This window comes from Trachymyrmex cornetzi, unplaced genomic scaffold (assembly GCF_001594075.2).
Source record: "Trachymyrmex cornetzi isolate Tcor2-1 unplaced genomic scaffold, Tcor1.1 scaffold1505, whole genome shotgun sequence".
In the NCBI taxonomy this organism is placed as follows: domain Eukaryota; kingdom Metazoa; phylum Arthropoda; class Insecta; order Hymenoptera; family Formicidae; genus Trachymyrmex; species Trachymyrmex cornetzi.
The window spans coordinates 72,227-90,834 of record NW_017296097.1 but is presented as its reverse complement, the minus strand read 5'-3'; the positions used below and the strand labels follow the sequence as shown (position 1 = coordinate 90,834).

Below are 18,608 nucleotides of genomic sequence, written 5' to 3'. Positions count from 1 at the left end.
TATAATGTATAAAGTCACTGTCATTGTCTATTAAACCACGCTTAGCCATGCAAAGTTTGCCGCGCAACCCGTCGTACTGCCTAGTATGTATCTGTAACACCCTGTACACTCTGCCGGCTACTTTACCGTATGCCGTTATCTCGTCTTCCGGGCTGTTCTCCACATAATCCGAATCATCAGTGTCCGAGTGCTGTACGATAAAATAATAATCTAATTACTTGCATCTATCTCTCATAATAGATGTAATCTGATGAACTTAATTCAGATTAAATTATTTAAAAACAAAGAAAATAATGTTAAGAAAATTTGTAGATATTTGAAAACTACTTAACTTTTTTGAATCTTAATTTAAAATCTCTTTCGCGCTTAATTAATTGATAATAATTAGAAAATATATTAGAAATCTTTAATCCGCGAAAATGCAGATATTTTTTTTAATTATTTTGTATTTTTATTTTTATTTATATTCATTTTATTCTATTTTTATCTTACAATTTTATTTTTTGTGCATCTATTTTTATTAACAAAAATAATGTAAAAAAATTTTTTTTTTAGTTTCTATATTTTTTATTATAAATAACGGGTGATCATCTTACAGTGATGGAACTTGTAGTCGACAATCTTGATATCCATCTCGTTAATGTGATTCTCCTAGACATTTCCGAAACTCTTCTCATGTTCTCTTCCTTTCTCTGTGCTTGGTTCAAATTGTCCAACATCCCAATGAAATCTTTATTTGATTGTACTAATTCGTTATAATTTCCTTGTATTTTCACGAAACCCTTAGGAAACAAAATAAGGATATTTAATTTAAAAGATATTCAACCTTCATCTTTTAATTAACTATATGTAAATTACATATAAATTAAATGTTTAAAAGTTTCTTGTCATTTTTTATTAAAAAAATCTTATTATTTATTAATTTTAATTAAGAAATTATCTAATTTTTATGTGTTATTAATAAAATAATGCCTATCTTAATAACGAGATGAAAAAATCTAAAAATTATTCATTCAGCAATAAGTTAAATTTGCTTTTGTCATTATTTTATCTAAAATTTTTACAATAAATTTAAAAATATAACTTTTAAAATTAAAATTTTGTTAATTTAATAAAAATAACTAAAGAATATTCTATGTCATTCACTCGATCCAGTATGACGATGTGATCCATCCTTTTAAGGAATTGCAGTTGATGTATGACAAGTATCCTCGTCTTGCCGTGGAGATATTCGGTGATGCACTTCCCATAGAGATGCCTAGCAACACGAGTATCCACTGCGCTCAAAGGATTGTCGAGCAAATAGACATCCGCTTGTCTATAAACCGCCGTTGCGAGATTGATTCACGCTCTTCGTCCACCGGACAAAGATACACCTCTATCGCCGACCATTGTCATATCTCCCTGTGGAAATTGTCGGAAATCCTTCGTCAAAGCGCGCACATTTGCTACCTGAAACATTTACCAATTGACCAAAAAGAAACTTTAAAGAATGTTAAAAATTTCGAAATTAGGAAATATTAGACCTTTTTCTTTTTTCTAAATGGAACCACATATAGATTAAAGATTCAGAAAAATTCATAACACTTGTTAAAATATGTCTTCTTTTATATCCAGTCACAAAGACGTAATTCATGTTTAATGAATGATACGTAAGATTGAAGGATCTAATTGTAAGAATATTGTTACTAGTTACATATAAAAATTCTTGATATTAACGTGCAATAATAGCAGGAATATATAAACACTACAATACCCGCAACAATTACTTTGCACCATAAAAATTACCTGTATGTATCTAGCCTTGTCATAGGACTGGCCGAACAGTATATTGTCCCTACAGTACCACCGAAAAGCCAGGGTTCTTGACTGGCATAGGAGATACGCAAATTTGGATTGTTCGTGAAGTATCCAGTGGATAAATTGCCCGTAAAATTGTACTTTGATGAGCCCTGAGTAAGGATTACGGAACCCGTATCGGGATTTAATTCCTTCAGAAGTAGATGTAATATAGACGATTTGCCGGAGCCTACTGCACCGACTACAGCACACAATTGACCTGGCTTGATAGTTAAGTTGATATTGCACAAAGTTGGCGGCAACTGGCCACTGATCGATTTGGCGGAAACTCGCTGAAGCTTTACGTATACGGGAAAGTCAGATAATCTTTAATATTCGGATAGAATGATACTCCCATTTCTCGATATGTACATATCTATTTGTTTCACTGTATCAGTTGCTTCCTTTGGTTTCTGAGATTTAAACTGCAACTGCGGCGTCTTCTCCGAGAAACGTCTCATGTTCACTTCGTCCATCAGCAAAAAATCCTGTAAAAATTAAGCGCACTTCAATAAGTACGTGACAATAGAGATATAAGAATGATTGTAGATTTAAGTTTATCGTAAATTAGAAAATATGATAACATATACTTCCAATCGATTGAATGAAACTATTGATTCACCCAGCAATATTAGCCCTTGCGGAAAGTACAACGCGACGACGAGTTGAAGTATATTGAAGTATGTCGACATTTCATAGGTCACATCGGCAGTAAAATTATTCCCCATTAAGACGAACGTTATCAGGGTAAAGTAGACGGTCAATCGTTCAGTGAAGACTACAATGGCCAAATATGCGGCGCGCACGCACGGCGAGAATTTGATTTGCTTGATCTCCAACTTTCTGATTACTGATACAATCTGGCTGAACGGTTTCTCCCAGGCGTACATCTTCACCACCTGAACCGAGAATTACCATCTCAAAAATTTGTTTCATAAAATTTGTTTATAAGTGATACTTGGATGTTAATATTATATCTTTATTCATCATTTGTATTGCTTAAGAATAAAATAACTAATCAAATTTCTTGAGGATACCTGTATCCTAGCTATGAATTCGCTCATCAGTTGCACTCTTCGGTAGGTCAGTGGCGCAATCATGGCTCTGAGTTTGAGATTCAAGAAGCTCAAAGTCCTTTGTCCTGGGAGGACGATGATTAACAACGTCCTGATGTCGACAAAACTCGAAATACCGCCTTTTTGTCACATTATTGTTCCTGTAATCGCGGTCTGTGAATAAAAATAAAACTCAACTTCAACAAACAATTATTTAAGAGCAACTTCAAAACAAATGAAAAGAAGAAGTTCTGCGTTTTTACAGTCTAAACTAATTCACGGAGTTATAAAATGCATACAAATAGCTTATATGCATATAATCGATTTATAGAACAAGTTTTCTACGAATTATATTATAATTATTAAAAGTTATACTTAGAGTAAAGCCCCCTATTATGAGATAGGTGCCTAATATGAGATAGCGGCGTTTGTACTAAACTAATAAACACTATCTATTTGTTCCACCATGAATTTATTGCTCTTGGATTGAAAACTAGCAGAAAATTCATTATTAGATCATGTCTATAGTCATTGTAAAAAAAAAGATTTTAGAATTGGGACATCTTCAAGTTTTGAGCTCATTGAGATGAGCTTTTAAGTCTTTTTTATTATTTAATAAATAAATATTTGGCAATAAATTCTTCATGTAGTGATAGAATAAGGTCGTACTAATAGAAAAATACGGGATGTTTAATTGTTTAATTATAGAAGTCAGATTTGACGATCTTAAAACCATAAGGCGTGGAAATCGTAATATGAGATACCCAGGGTATTTTTAATATGAAATAACCCATGCTCCTATGTCATAGTGAAAATCGTTGCTAAAGAGTAAATATTATTGTATTATAATAAAAAGGACAACCGGAATGAACGTCGAGTGCCTATTTCTGTGATGCTTGATTCCAACTATCTGAAGACGAGTTCTGACTATAATCTATCGCATGCATATTTTTTACACACGCTGGCTGTGTTTGTTTGCATTTTAGAAACATGAAATAAAATTTTTTAATTGCAATACTGATATATTTTGCGTTTTACTATCGATTTCTCAGGGCATCTCATATTAGAACCACAATTTTTTGACTTTGTGATTTGCTCACTTTTTACATTTCTTTATTTAAAAAAAATGGAATTTAAATTAAATTTTATATAACGTTATCTTAAAGCTTATTAAATTCTCTTCAAAATGACCTATTATTTTTTTAAGTTCTGCCCATAGACTTCTAGCATTTATCCAAAATGAATTCGGTATCTCTTAATAGAGGCCTTTCCTCTATCAATAATTTACAAAAAAGGTTAATAAATTTTAGTGATTTTTTACCAAGAGTATGATCGAAGTGCTGTTTAATGTACACGAATACTTTCACTTTTTTACGAGATAAAGGATTCCCATAAAAAGCATGATCCATATGTAATTCAGGTACATTGTTAATTGATCGAAGCAAATGACATCATTGCTGAGAAGATTCATGATCTGTCCGGTACCGGTTTGGTTCATGGCTGCTGTGTTCAATCGTAATAACTACAACAGTTTTGGAAATAATTATAAATTGAATGATAGATATTTTACTTTCTTTCCGCTTCGTCCTTACATCTATCAATACGTACAAGCAGTGATGCACATCTGGCTCCCGGGCACCGCGAGAATCAGCCCCACCACTCTCGTGGTGCCCGGGAGCCAGATGTGCATCACTGCATACAAGTACAACATGAATTTTTCTTTAATTGATTTTTACAAAAAAGATATACAAAATTCCCTATGAAAATTGTAATAAAACTGAATAAAGCTGCTTAATATAAATTAGAATCATTCTCCATAAATCCTTTCGATGACTGATGTAATCAACCATTTGTAACATCTCTGAGACACTCGCACGCAAACATTGTCATACACATTCCCACACATGCTTATTCTCTTTTTGTGTGTTATTATTAATAGTGATATTTGTATAAGTACTTTTCTATGATTTCGTAATGTTTGATTTGAAAAATATAAAATTTTTGAAGAATATATTGGGTATGGGAATAAGTTTCCGCCCTTTTTAAATGAAAAAGATGTATTTATTTAAACAAAACAATACAAAGTAAGTTCATTTAAAGTATGCTCCATCAGAAGCGACAACTTTCCCCTATCTTTCAGGTAATAAACAGATTCCTCGAAGGAAGAAATCTGATTCTTTTGAAGCGATCCATTTATCAAGCCATTTTTTGATATCTTCATAAGAATTGAATCGCTCTCCAGAAAGGGCCGAACAAATAGAAATCTGAAGGAGCAATGTCCGGTGAATACGGCGAGTGGGGCAGAACTTCCCACTTCACTCCTTCCAAGTATTTCTTGACCGGTTTTGCAACGTGTGACATAGCGTTATCACGTAGCAGAATCAGCTTATCGTGCCTATTGTCCCATTCCTATTGTTTTTGTTTCAAAGGTTAGGTCAAACAAATCGCTTCCAACGAATATCAATTATTGGGCTCAAAAGCTTGAACACACACCTTTCAAATACATGTATTGCCGTTTTATCAAACACACAAGTGTAGGGATTTCTAGTAGTTTAAGTTACACCTTGTACACTCTACACACCTCTTACACCTTTTCTAGTTCTATAACGCATTTAGACGTTACACAGTTTATGTTCATTCTTCTATGTATATATTCGAGGTAAAAGATAGGCCACCTCATTATTATTATTCAACCACACAAGTGTCGCCTTGGGCCGTGGTCCGAATCATGCTGACAACGCTCATGAGCATTGTTTGTCTTCGTTTAACATTTGACAAACAACAAGGATGAAATGATTTTTAAGCGTTGTGAGCGTGTATCGGACCGCGGCCTTGGTAACTCTCAATAAAGACTTATATTGTACGATAGTTTTGTACTTCTATTCGGGATAATACTAACGAATGTGCCCACAAATTGGTGACCCCGACGTGATCAAAAAACGATTAAGATCGACGTGATCAAAAAAACGGTTAAGACCGACGCGATCGAAAAATGGTAAAAGCACGTTCTCTCCCGGCAAGAGTCCAAAGAAAAAGCGAGTTACTTTTCTCGTATAACGATTCCACGAGTCGTATACTGCTCGCGTCGTGTAAACAGCCCGTGTCGTATATAGCACGCCGCGACGTAAAAAAAAAACTGCGCCTACGAATGGACGATAAACGTACGTTGAGATATGGATTTTCCTACGATCCAGCTAAGGGCAACAAAAAAAGCATGAGTGTAACCCCGGATCTACAATAGGTGTTTTAAGCCTTAAGCTGTAAGAAATTGACCAATTACAGTCGAATCCGAGAAGAATAAACGACTGTGATTCGCCCATTTCTTATAGCTTAAGGCTTAAAACTCTATTGTAGATCCGGACTAATGCATTCCCCGAAGAACGGAAACGACCAGCAAGGCCGCCGAACAGCCAACTAAGGCGAGGAAACTGATCAGAGAGAAACGAGCCTCATCGAGTGGACAGACGACGAAGATACGCAAGGACGCCATAAGAGGTTTGAACACCGCCGGGTTTAAAAGGTAAACGAACAACAGAGCAATGCTGACGTCGCTTCCGGAAGTCATTCTATCGATACAATGAGCGCGGATAGGCAAATTGGAACGTCAGCAAGACAGCATGCACCATACCAAACTCTATATTTTCCACCGGCAATTCCTAACACTAACGAGACATTAACGTACCGAAGCTATACGGAATATAGAGTCAAATTACGGAAATTCAAACCAGGAAGTAATGTGCGCGCATGGTTCGAGATTGCAGAAAGTCAATTCGTAAAGTGAAATACTTCCGAATCTGAAAAATTTACCGCGTTACTAACCAGCCTGGATCATGATATTTACGACAGCATGAGCAATGTAATCGCTGGCCTTCCACATAATAACCGTTATGATGCGCTCAAATTACTTTTAATCGAACATTATTCTTTAACGCGAGGAGAAGAATTACGAACTTTATTATCCGGTTTAACGATCAAGGGCAGAAAACCCACACGATTGCTGGCAGAAATGCAATCACTTGCCCGCCATGGTAGATTCGACGAAGAAGACCTTAAGACATTATTTCTTGAGTATTTGCCTAGAGACGTACGCATGACACTACAAGTAGTTCCCGGCAACGTAGACGCCTTAGCAGCGGATAAAATAATGGAACACCGACCAACCGATAGCGATCAAGAAGTAACGGCGATTCAAAAATCGGAAAATGACAGTATTAAAGAAGAGCTCGCGGAAATCACAAAGCAATTTAAGCAAATGAAAGCGCGTTTCGAGAAGAGTTCTCGATCACGGTCGCGTTCGCGTTCAAACTCGCGTACAAGAGGATCAAGAAGTTCCTCGCGCAGCCGATCCTGTGAATCTAAAATCTGCTTTTATCATAGACGGTTCAGAGACAAAGCAAAAAAATGTACCGAGTCGTGCAATTGGACGCAAAAGAAACAAGACCAGCCAACGTCGGAAAACTAGTACAGCCGTCGTTGAATTCGGCGACAACAGACAGTACGAATTCCTCCTGCCGACTTTTCGTTACGGACAAAGTAACTGGACTCCGTTTCCTTATCGACTCAAGAGCGGATGTCTCAGTCGTCCCACCACGTCCTTCCGATTCGATAATTTGCAAACAGATCTAAGAGAATAATTCTGTGATTGGCGATACGCGAATCCGCTTACGCACGATCCGCTGCATGGGACATCACCCTAAGATTGCACAAGGCACGTTATATGCGGCAAACGACACACCCATCAAAACTTTCGGAGAACGGGTAATGTTCTTAAATCTCGGACTTCGCAGACCAATTCGCTGTGTCTGTCTTATAACTCAGGTACCGTATGCAATACTAGGAGCCGATGTCCTATACCGATATAACCTCAAACCAAATCTGCGGTTAAAGAAACTCGAAGACGCAAAAACAGGATTAAGCGTTAAAGCAAGAATTAATAAGACTTCTTTCGCAGGAATATCCAGCTTTGACAAAACTACCCCGATAGCTGACATTCTCGCAGAATTTCCAAAGATCCTTATGCCTTCAGTAGCCATCGCAAAACCTCAACATTCCGTTACTCATCAGATACAGACGTTTGGACAGCCAGTTTTTGAGCAACCACGACGTCTACATCCAGACAAGATTAAAGCGGCTAAGACGGAATTCCAATATATGCTGGAACAAGGTTATTGCCGACCAAAAAGCCAATGGGCTAGTCCTTTACATCTGGTCAAAAAGAAAAATGGCACTTGGCGACCGTGTGGCGACTATCGTCGTCTAAACGCACAAACATTACCAGACAGATATCCAATCGCACACGTACAAGATTTCAAATCTATATTATATGGAAAAACAGTTTTCTCTACAATTCTCTACTTTACCAGAGCACATTACCAGATATCGGTTGCTGACGCAGACATTCCCAAGACAGCCGTCACAACACCATTCGGTTTATTCGAATTTTTAGTCATGCCATTCGGACTTAGAAATGCAGCGCAAACCTTCCAACGTTTCATCAATCAAGTGTTAGCTGGACTCGACTTTATTTTCGTCTACATCGACGATATTCTCATTGCTTCCTCTTCAGAGCAAGAGCACAGACAACATCTCAAGACAGTCTTCAGCCGACTAAAGAAACACGGACTATCCATTAACATCGATAAATGTAAATTTCTAGCAGAATTGGTAGAATTTCTTTGTTTTCAGATTTCCAAAAATGGATCTGCACCGTTGCCTAGCAAGATCAACGCTATACTCAACTGCAAAAAATCTGAAACCGTTCAAGAACTCCGTAGTTTTTTTAGGGATCATCAACTTTTATCATCGATGCATACCCAACGCAGCAGCTACGCAAATTCCATTAAACAACTATCTCAAAGATTCGAAGAAAAAGGACAAAAGATCAATCAACTGGACTGTTGAAGCCACCGAAGTTTTCGAAAAAGTGAAGCAAGATCTGGCAAAAGCAACGTCACTAGCTCACCCAGCTCCAAACGCCGTTATGCGGCTAACTACAGATGCATCTAGTGTCGCAATGGGAGCCGTGCTAGAACAATCCATTAATCACACTGATTGGGAACCCTTAGGATTTTACTCAAAAAAGTTTTCATCAGCGCAAGTCAACTACAGCACCTATGACAGGGAGTTAACAGCAATTTATCATGCAGTCAAATTTTTTAGACCATGGATTGAAGGATACGCGGACATAGAAGTCAGGACGGACCACAAGCCACTGACGTATGCATTTTCGCAGAAGTCAGACAAAGCTTCTCCAAGACAACTCCGCCAGCTTAACTTGATCAGTCAATTCACTACCAAAATCACATATATTCAAGGAAAAGAAAATTCGATAGCTGATTCTCTTTCCAGAATTGACGCACTCAGACTTCCGTCAGTCATTAATTTCGAAGACCTATCTAAAACACAACTTGAAGACGAACAACTTACAGCAATCCTTCAAGACAACCAAACATCACTAAAATTTCAAAAACTGACCTTTGGTCCTGATCATCAAGCTCTTTACTGTGACGTTTCAGCCCATGACATACGACCCTTCGTTCCTAAATCATTTCGACGCAAAATATTCGATACCTTTCACAACATGAATCATCCGAACGGAAATATCACTGCGAAATTAGTCGGGCAACGCTATATATGGCCGTCCATGAGAAAAGATACCAGAGAATGGGCCAAAACTTGCCTGCGATGTCAACGCGCTAAAATTAGCCGCCACGTTCACTTAAAACCTGAATCTTTTCAACATACTGATTCACGTTTTGACCACGTGCATATTGACATCATTGGACCTATGATTTCCTGTGACGGATACACTTATTGTCTCACTATGATAGACAGATTTTCTAGATGGCCAGAAGCCATACCTATCAAGAACCATCAAGCAGAGACAGTAGCCAAAGTCTTTTTCACACCTAGATTTCTCGTTTCGGTTCACCCAAAATAATTACTACAGACCTCGGATCAGAATTCGAGAGTAAACTCTTTACAGCATTAGTCAGCCTAATAGGATGTAAAATCCGTACTACAGCACATCATCCAGCCTCCAACGGTCTCATCGAACGCTGGCATCGCACTCTCAAAACCGCGATCAAATGCCACTCAAATCAAAGATGGACCGAGGTGTTTCCAATCGTACTCCTAGGCCTCAGAACATGTTTTAAAGAGGACATCAAAGCTTCACCAGCCGAATACTTGTACGGAACAACACTGAGGGTACCCGGAGAATTTTTCGCACAGGAGGATTTGCCAAACGATCCTAATATCTTCCTAGAAGACTTTCGTGTACATATGCGAGCACTCAAACCTACCCCAGCAGCACACCATGGTCGTAAGAAAATTTTTTACTTTAAAGATTTATATACCTGCACTCATGTTTTTGTTAGACAGGAAAACATTCGCAAGGAGACCTTAGACAATCCTTACTCCGGCCCATATCGCGTCGTAGAAAGAATCAACGATCGACTATTTACCATCGAGGTCAATGGCCAGCTAACCAATGTGTCTGTTGAGCGGCTCAAATCTGCCTATCAAGCGACAGAGGATATTCCAACAGCAGAAGGTGTTATCCACACCGATGCAGACAAAGGAACAGCACAATCTACCACGACCATTAGACCATTGCAGCCATTGGGTGCATTCAGCGGACTCAACAGTTGAGTGAGCGCTCGACTATTATTTAAACCTCACAATTTGCAAAAGAAAATCGTAATAATTTTATTTTCGCATTTGTAGAATTCGTTTTTAACTGATTTGATATAGAAACAAGCCATAAACCTACGAATTATGAGTTTGTACTTCTTTAATTAGCTAAACAGATCATGATTTTATTAGTATTAATAAATTGTAATTGTTAGTCTCCGAAAAAAAAAAATAAGGGAGTGTCACTTTAGAAAATCTATGTCAGTATCAGCGACTTTCCTCTATACTTTTTATCATACATAATAGTGCTGTCCTTTTTGTAAATTTATAATTGCAAGGTAAAATGTCGGGCAATTATTCACAAATAATTTTTTGTCTTTAAACTTTTGGAGCCTGTTCTAATCTAAAACTTTTTAAGTTTCAATTTTTGTAGCAAAATCAAAACATTTGTTTTTGTAACATTTATGTTGCAATATACAATATTGTTTGTAATTATAATGTTAATTTCAAAAATATGACAAATGTGTGTGTGTGTGTGTGTGTGTGAATATTTATCCACTTAATCTTAATATCTTCCTCATTATGGACATGACTTTCAATATGTCTACCAATAACACGTCTGCTGATACAATATTCAGCTCGGAATGACGTGGTTTTTGAGTGATCTTATCTGTTTTAAAATATAGCAGCTTGGTAAAAAATTGTTTATACATAATTATACATAAACGGTTGTACATCATTTGTAACCGTTATAAATAAGTTATGTATAAATTACTTATGTATAACCGTTTATGTATAATTATGTACGAAAAATTTTTTACCGAGCTACTATATTTTAAAAGAAATAAGATCACTCGAAAGACACGTCATTCCGCGATGAATATTGTACCAGCAAACGTGTTATTGGTAGCCATTATAGTTAAATATAATATTGTACCAGCAAACGTGTAATTGGTAATCGTTCAAGGTCATATCTAGAATGTGGATGATGTTAGGATCAAGCGGTGATACATTCATTATCAAATTTTTGAAATTATATAATATTACAATTATAAACAATATTGTATATTACAACATAAATATTACACAAACAAATGTCTGGTAATTGTTACAGAAATTGAAAATTTAAAAAGTTTTAGCTTAGAATAGTTTAAAGTTTTAAGATGGGATATTACTTGCGAATAATTGGCACACACATTTTACCTTGTAATTATTCATTTACAAAGAAAAAACAGTGCTATTATGTATTATAAAATGTGTAATATCAATTTGTAGATCATTAATAATACTTAAGTATAAAAATTAAATATTTAAAATATATAGATACACTGCCGTCGAAAAGTTTCCGGACATATAACTTAAAATTGCATAATATTCAGGTCATCGTAACTCGGTAAAAAATCATCGCAGACGAAAAAATAAAAAAACATTTTAAGGGGATGCTAAACCGACTACCCAATTCAATCAAGGTCGATAGTACAGACTTTTTTAATTCCAAATTCGATAATAGTGGTGACATCTTTGATTTAGTTTTTACATTATACTATATAATATTATATAATATATATTATTCTGTCTTACTCAAACGCATATGTCTGTTCTTATCTAACATATGCCAGCACCATCTATCGCAAGACCGCGCAACTACTGCTACACGGAATTTTGGCTCTGTTGACAGTCCCAGTCTTCGCAAAGTATACACGTATTTTCTATTCGGTGGAAATATTTCTTTTCTAGACTTTCAATCTTAGTTCTACAAACTCGGTATCGTTCGTTTTAATAATGTGACCTCAGCTGCACGCTTCTCAGCTGCTTTACTTCTGTATCTTAATAAATATCACGTTATTGTATTTCTTAAAATTACGTACATTTAACAGTGGACAGTTTGATAAAAAGTTTTTTTTCAAAAAGTTTAATATTTTTGAAAAACAGTACAAAAACAAAGATTTACCGCCAAAATGTTTTCTCAAAAGTTTTGTTATGATTTTTCTTGACTAAATTATACGCAATAATGAAGCTAAATGCATTGCTAAATAACCAACGGTGAAATTTGGTAAAAAATTATCACAAAAAATTTTATCTTCTCAATTGTGTAGAATTAAATTTAAAAACGATCAAAAACTTGTTAAAGTACAAACTTCGAGCTTCAAAATACTTCTACGATATTTCACCGAATTGTAATATTGGCTGTGAACTATACAGTTAGCTTCAATGATGCGTAATTCAGTAAAAAAAAATTATAAGAAAATTTTTAAAAAAGCATTTTGGAGGTAAATCTTTGTACTGTTTTTCAAAAATATTAAACTTTTTGAAAAAAAAACTTTATCAAACTGCGCACAGTTAAATGTACAGGGTGTTACAGATACATACTAGGCAGTACGACGGGTTGCGCGGCAAAGTTTGCCGCGCAACCCATCGTACTGCCTAATGTATCTGTAACACCCTGTACGTAATTTTAAGAAATACGATAACGTGATATTTATTACGATACAAAACTGTAAAGATAAAATTTTTTTGAAAAGCGGTCAAAAGCATGCTAAAGTATAAGTTTTAAGCTATAAAATGCTTCTTATTCGTCTGCGAAGATTTTTTACCGAGCTAAGATGACCTGAATATTATGCAATTTTAAGTTATATGTCCGGAAACTTTTCGACGGCAGTGTATATACATTACAAATTTTGCTTCCAAGTGATTATAGAAATAAAAAAATTCGAGTTATTTTTATGGTGACTGTTACTTTGTATTTTGAATGTATTAGATTCCACATTATTCTACAAGAAATTCTAGAACAATAACTTTTTTCAACATTCAAATACTTTCTGAAATATATTATAGTGCATATTCCGAAGACTTTTTTGCGCTGAACACGATGTTATTGGCAGAATTTGTATAGCGCGTCAAGATTTTGTGTAAATTGGAATGAAATGAGCAAAATATAACATTTTTCATCATTTTTATCATTTTTTATAATAAACAATATTAAATGAAATGAGTTGAACACGTGTTTCAACACAAATAAGGGAGAAGAAAATTATTTTCAATCAAAGTGGGTATTGGTGTTCAGTAATCTTCATATACAAGTGACTATACAAATACAATTACTTAAATACAATTTTTACAATAAAATAAAAGTTTGTTTTAAATTTTTGTCTACGGAAACAATTATAACTTCATAAAAATAAATGTTAATCATATTCTAAAATTTATTTGAAAACTCTTGAATTGTACTTTTAGACTAGAAAAACGTTATTTAAAAAGAAGGTTTTGTTTTGTTGTAAAAAATATTGAAAACAGTAAAAAATGCCATTTTTTGACCATTTCATCTCAATTTACTCAAAATTCTGATGTATGGTACACAAATTTTATCAATGGCATCGTGTTTACCAAGAAAAAAATTTTCGGTATATGTACATTGTATTACAGAGAGAAAGAAAAGTAACTTTTTATCGAACTATGTAATGAGCGTATGCAAACGACTGATAACGATAAACAATAAACGTGCAAGATAACAAACTCAATACGACTACTATTTCTTTAAGCAATAAAGGAATTTTTTGCACTAACGAAAATTATTCATATTAATTTCTCAATTAATTATAATTAAAATCGGACTTTAAAATTGATCTCTTCGCCATATAAGTTTAAAACTGAATCCTTATTTAGGTATACATCGATATGAATCCAATGTTATCCTAAAATGTTATAAATATAAAATATTACATATTGATTCAACGATTCCGTAAAATAGTGTACAATTATTAAATTAAAGCAAAGTAAACTTTTTCCGACTGGAAAGGAATTGTTTTCTGAAAGGCATATACCACGAACACCAGATAGCAGTGGCGATTATTTCAAATCCTTTATTAAGCACATGGAATCAAAAATAAACGTGTTTGGATCCCAATCGGACCATCTTCAGTATTAACAGTACTATTATAATTAATTAGAATGATCTTATCATACGCAACATAATTATACAATTTAGTTAAGCCGTCAATCTTACTTAAAAATAACTTCTAGTCATATAATTTTAGCATCTGTCATTACATAAAAAATTTGTTTCTCTCCTAAAAACGGAAGTCATGAATTTTTTCCGTCACTTATGCTTCACATTTTGCTAATCTTCTTTGTCACATCAAAAAATCCTTGCTGCATCACACAGAGTTACCAGATTCTATCCAAATTTTTTTTTAATCTTTAATATTCCAAAAAAAACTAGAATTTATTTTAATTATTTTCTTATCACATAGCTGTGCGATTATGTTAATTTAACGTTACCAGTCATTTCTTTCTTAATACATCGCAGCTCAGCATAAATTCAATGATAGAACACAAACTTCCTGATTCTAGTAATAACACTATTATTAATACAAAAGAAACAATTAAGTCTGTTATATCTTAAAACGCACTTATTATGTTCCACTATCTTATTATATAATCCAGTCCATAACGTCAACGCGGATAACTTTCAGTATCTTACAAATTGTGATGACAAACTAACATCTCAACGTATATCTCCAACTTATATAAATCGTAAACAAGTGGAGAGGGAAGCCGTTATATTTATATTGTTTTGTTTTTATCGAACCACGGTGTATTTATAAATTTAAATTGTTTTGTATAACGCTGGCATTAACATGCGTTCAACAGTTTCGTTTTTTGAATTTATTAGAATTTATTTTGGTGTTCAAACTTGTTTAATATTAAAACAATGTATTAAATTAATGCGGCATAATATTAATGTAAGACTTAAAATATATTTTTTAAAAGCATGTCTTAAGGATGTTCTGGCTATTCAATCCCAGACAAAAGTGACTGAAATTTGAAATTGATGAAATTCTATGCTTTTATAAGTTAAGATATGCACCATATCATGCTCGTATCGTGTAAAGGACTTAAATAATGCCAGTTAATATAATATTTGGCACTACAAATGAATATATTTGTATATTTTACAAGTTTTGTGATTGTCGGCAAAAAATTTTTGGACGTGAATTTCACCTGAAATCAACTGCAAGAAACGAAAAAACGAAACACATATTGATAATATTTAATGTATATCAGACATCGAAAAATACTTAAAAATCCACAAAATATGTAAACAAATATCATTAACATAATATTTGCCTTTCTAACACTTTATATGGTACAAGTCAAAATAAAATGCCTAATATCATGTAGTAAATGCGGCAACACCGCACTCCACTCTAAGTTGGTACCTCTTGCGGTCTCGTACATAGTTGAATGCGAGTCGAGGTTAGGTGCTTACAGTAAGTAAGCAAGCAAGCGAAAATGCCGAAATGCGAGAAAAGACGGTGGAAAGGCAAATTAGTAAGTGAAACGGTATACAAACAAAGATTAAAACAAAGTCAAAACTGTAAAACTCTAAATGACAATAAAATCAACGCAAACTCAAAATTCGAGTCAGAACCACAAAATGAATCAACTCAATCGGACTACATGGAAGGACGTCGCATAGTTGAATATAAACATTATGAAAAAAAGATATTTCTAATATTTCCTTTTACCGAGTTAAAAATTTTCACAATATCACAAGGATCGTGGTAAGTTCGAAAAATCATTAGTATACTCCTCTGGAAACTAGTCGTGCTGTCATGCGCGGCGACACTGTTGCCACGTTTTGAGCTGTCGAAGTGTGACTTTTAACCAATTCGAAATTTTGCGTTGTTTTATTAATTAATATCTTGATAACGGGTTAGTGAATCGATATGAACTTTTTTTAGAAACATTGCTCAGTATTTTATTTACTCACAAACAAAGTTTCAGAATATTGGCAATGCTGCTTCTTTATTATTTTGTTGATATAAGTAAGAATATGCTGCTTTTCCATAAGAACTCATGCAAAATTAAAAGTTGAATAACTCGTAAACTAGTTAGAGAATCGACTTCAGGTTTTGCACATGTATTAAGATAATAAATAGAAATAATTTATTAAATTTTCAAGGTTTTGTCAATGCTAGAACGTTAGCGCCAGTACATCCTTAAAGAACAACTATTCCCAGTACATCTACAAGAAATTAATAATTATCAAGCAAATATAGAATTTAAAACTTCTAGATATAAAATGAGCAGATTAAAACACAACTTTATATTTAAAATGATTAGAATCGAGTTACAAGATGCATATAAACATTTAAGTTATGTAAGAAATGAATTATTTAAGCATCACAGATTAGTTATGAACGCGTTGCCTGAATATTTGTCATTCTCCTTTTTCCATCATCAAGAATTTGTAATTAATAGAATGTGGCGTATAGAAAATAATAGAATTAATAAAAAATTAGTTAACTTAAGAAGAGTTACAGAACGATGGAAACGGGAGAAAATAAAACTGATAAAATTTAATGTATTGTGGTCAAAATCTGTAAATTCGAATACTGAATTCATTCCTTCGTATATTGAAAAGATTTCTACTAATAAAATAGATAATACGATTATACAAAATGTATTTCAAGTTGAGATTGAACCATTGGAATTTGAAGATAAGTTTTCTTTAAATAATATCAATGACAATTGGCTTATTAACTTGAGTAACATAGAAATACCGGAGAATGTTAAAATTATATTACAATTAGGACAAAAATTTAACCTACCTAATAATAAAATGGATAATGATAAAGTGATTTTGGAATTTATTAAACATATCGAATATAATATTAATAGAGTAGAGAATAACGGGCGTCATTCGATTAGGAATGATTGCATTCAGGCATTAAAAAAATTATCTTTTATTAACTCAATACAAAGTACAGACGGTAATTTAATTTTACAGAAAGGAATGAAGGAAGTTAAGAAATTTGTATATATAGATGAACACAAAGATATTCTAATTACAAAAGCTGATAAAGGTAACTCTACAGTTATTATGAATTTAGGTGAATATAAAAAAAAATGGATGCTATGTTATCAGATAACGAAACGTACATTATTATTAAAAAAGATCCGACAAAAATGTTAACTAACCAAATACACATACTGTTGAACCGATGGAAAAACAAGGAATACATAGAACAATCTGCGTATAAAAAACTTAATGTTACGGATGGAACAGTATCTAGATCGTATGGTATGCCAAAGATTCACAAGGAAGGAAATCCTCTGAGAATCATCGTGAATTGTATTAATAGTCCATTGTACCCGTTAGCTACGTATCTAAAACAAATTATAAATGAAAGTGTAAATAAAGGTTTCAGTTACATAAAAAATAGTTGGGACCTTGTTAGTAAAATAAATGGTAGGTCATTAGATGCAAATTATAAATTAGTTTCGTTTGACATTATTTCTATGTATACGAACATTCCGGAGAATTAGTGATAAAAAGTATAAATATAAGATGGAATGAGATATCAAAAAATACTAGTATTCCGAAAAATGAATTTCTAAAGGCTATCTCATTAATTCTTAATTCAACATATTTTAAATTTGACAATCAGTATTTTAAACAAATTTTTGACATGCCAATGGGATCTCCACTGTCTCCTATATTAGCTAATCTTGCAATCCAGGATTTAGAAGAAGAGATTCTTAACAATTTGAATGCGGTGGTTCCGTTGTATTATCGGTATGTTGACGATATTTTGATCGCATTGCCATATGACCGGATTGATGACGTTCTATGTGCGTTTAACTCGTATCATAATAGATTGAAATTTAGTGTAGAAGAGAAGGATGATGGTTCTGTAAAAATTTTTTGGATGTTACGATCAGAGTTGAGGAGGGCGGTGTCAAATTTGATAATTATAAAAAACCGACGAATTCGGGAAGGTATTTGAGTTACAAATCGCATCACCCTAATGAACATAAGAAAGGTGTTATTATAAGTCAATTTGAATTCTTTTTCTTTCACATCCGGATTATCATAGGAGGAACATAAAAAATTTAATTAATGTTTTGCTTTTGAACGGTTATCCGTTGAACATAATATTCTCTACTATAAATTATAGAATAAAAACTTTATCGGAAAGAAAGAATTTGTATAATAACAAGAAGAATGTTAACAAAGAAATAGAGGATAGTAATTTAATAAAAAAATATTTTACAATACCTTACATACAGAAC

At 33.7% G+C, this 18,608-nt stretch overlaps 1 pseudogene; it reads right to left on the bottom strand.

Annotated features, from left to right (window-relative positions):
* The window catches only part of LOC108758104 (multidrug resistance-associated protein 4-like), a 41,983-nt pseudogene that overhangs the window by 15,622 nt on the left and 7,753 nt on the right, over positions 1-18,608 (bottom strand).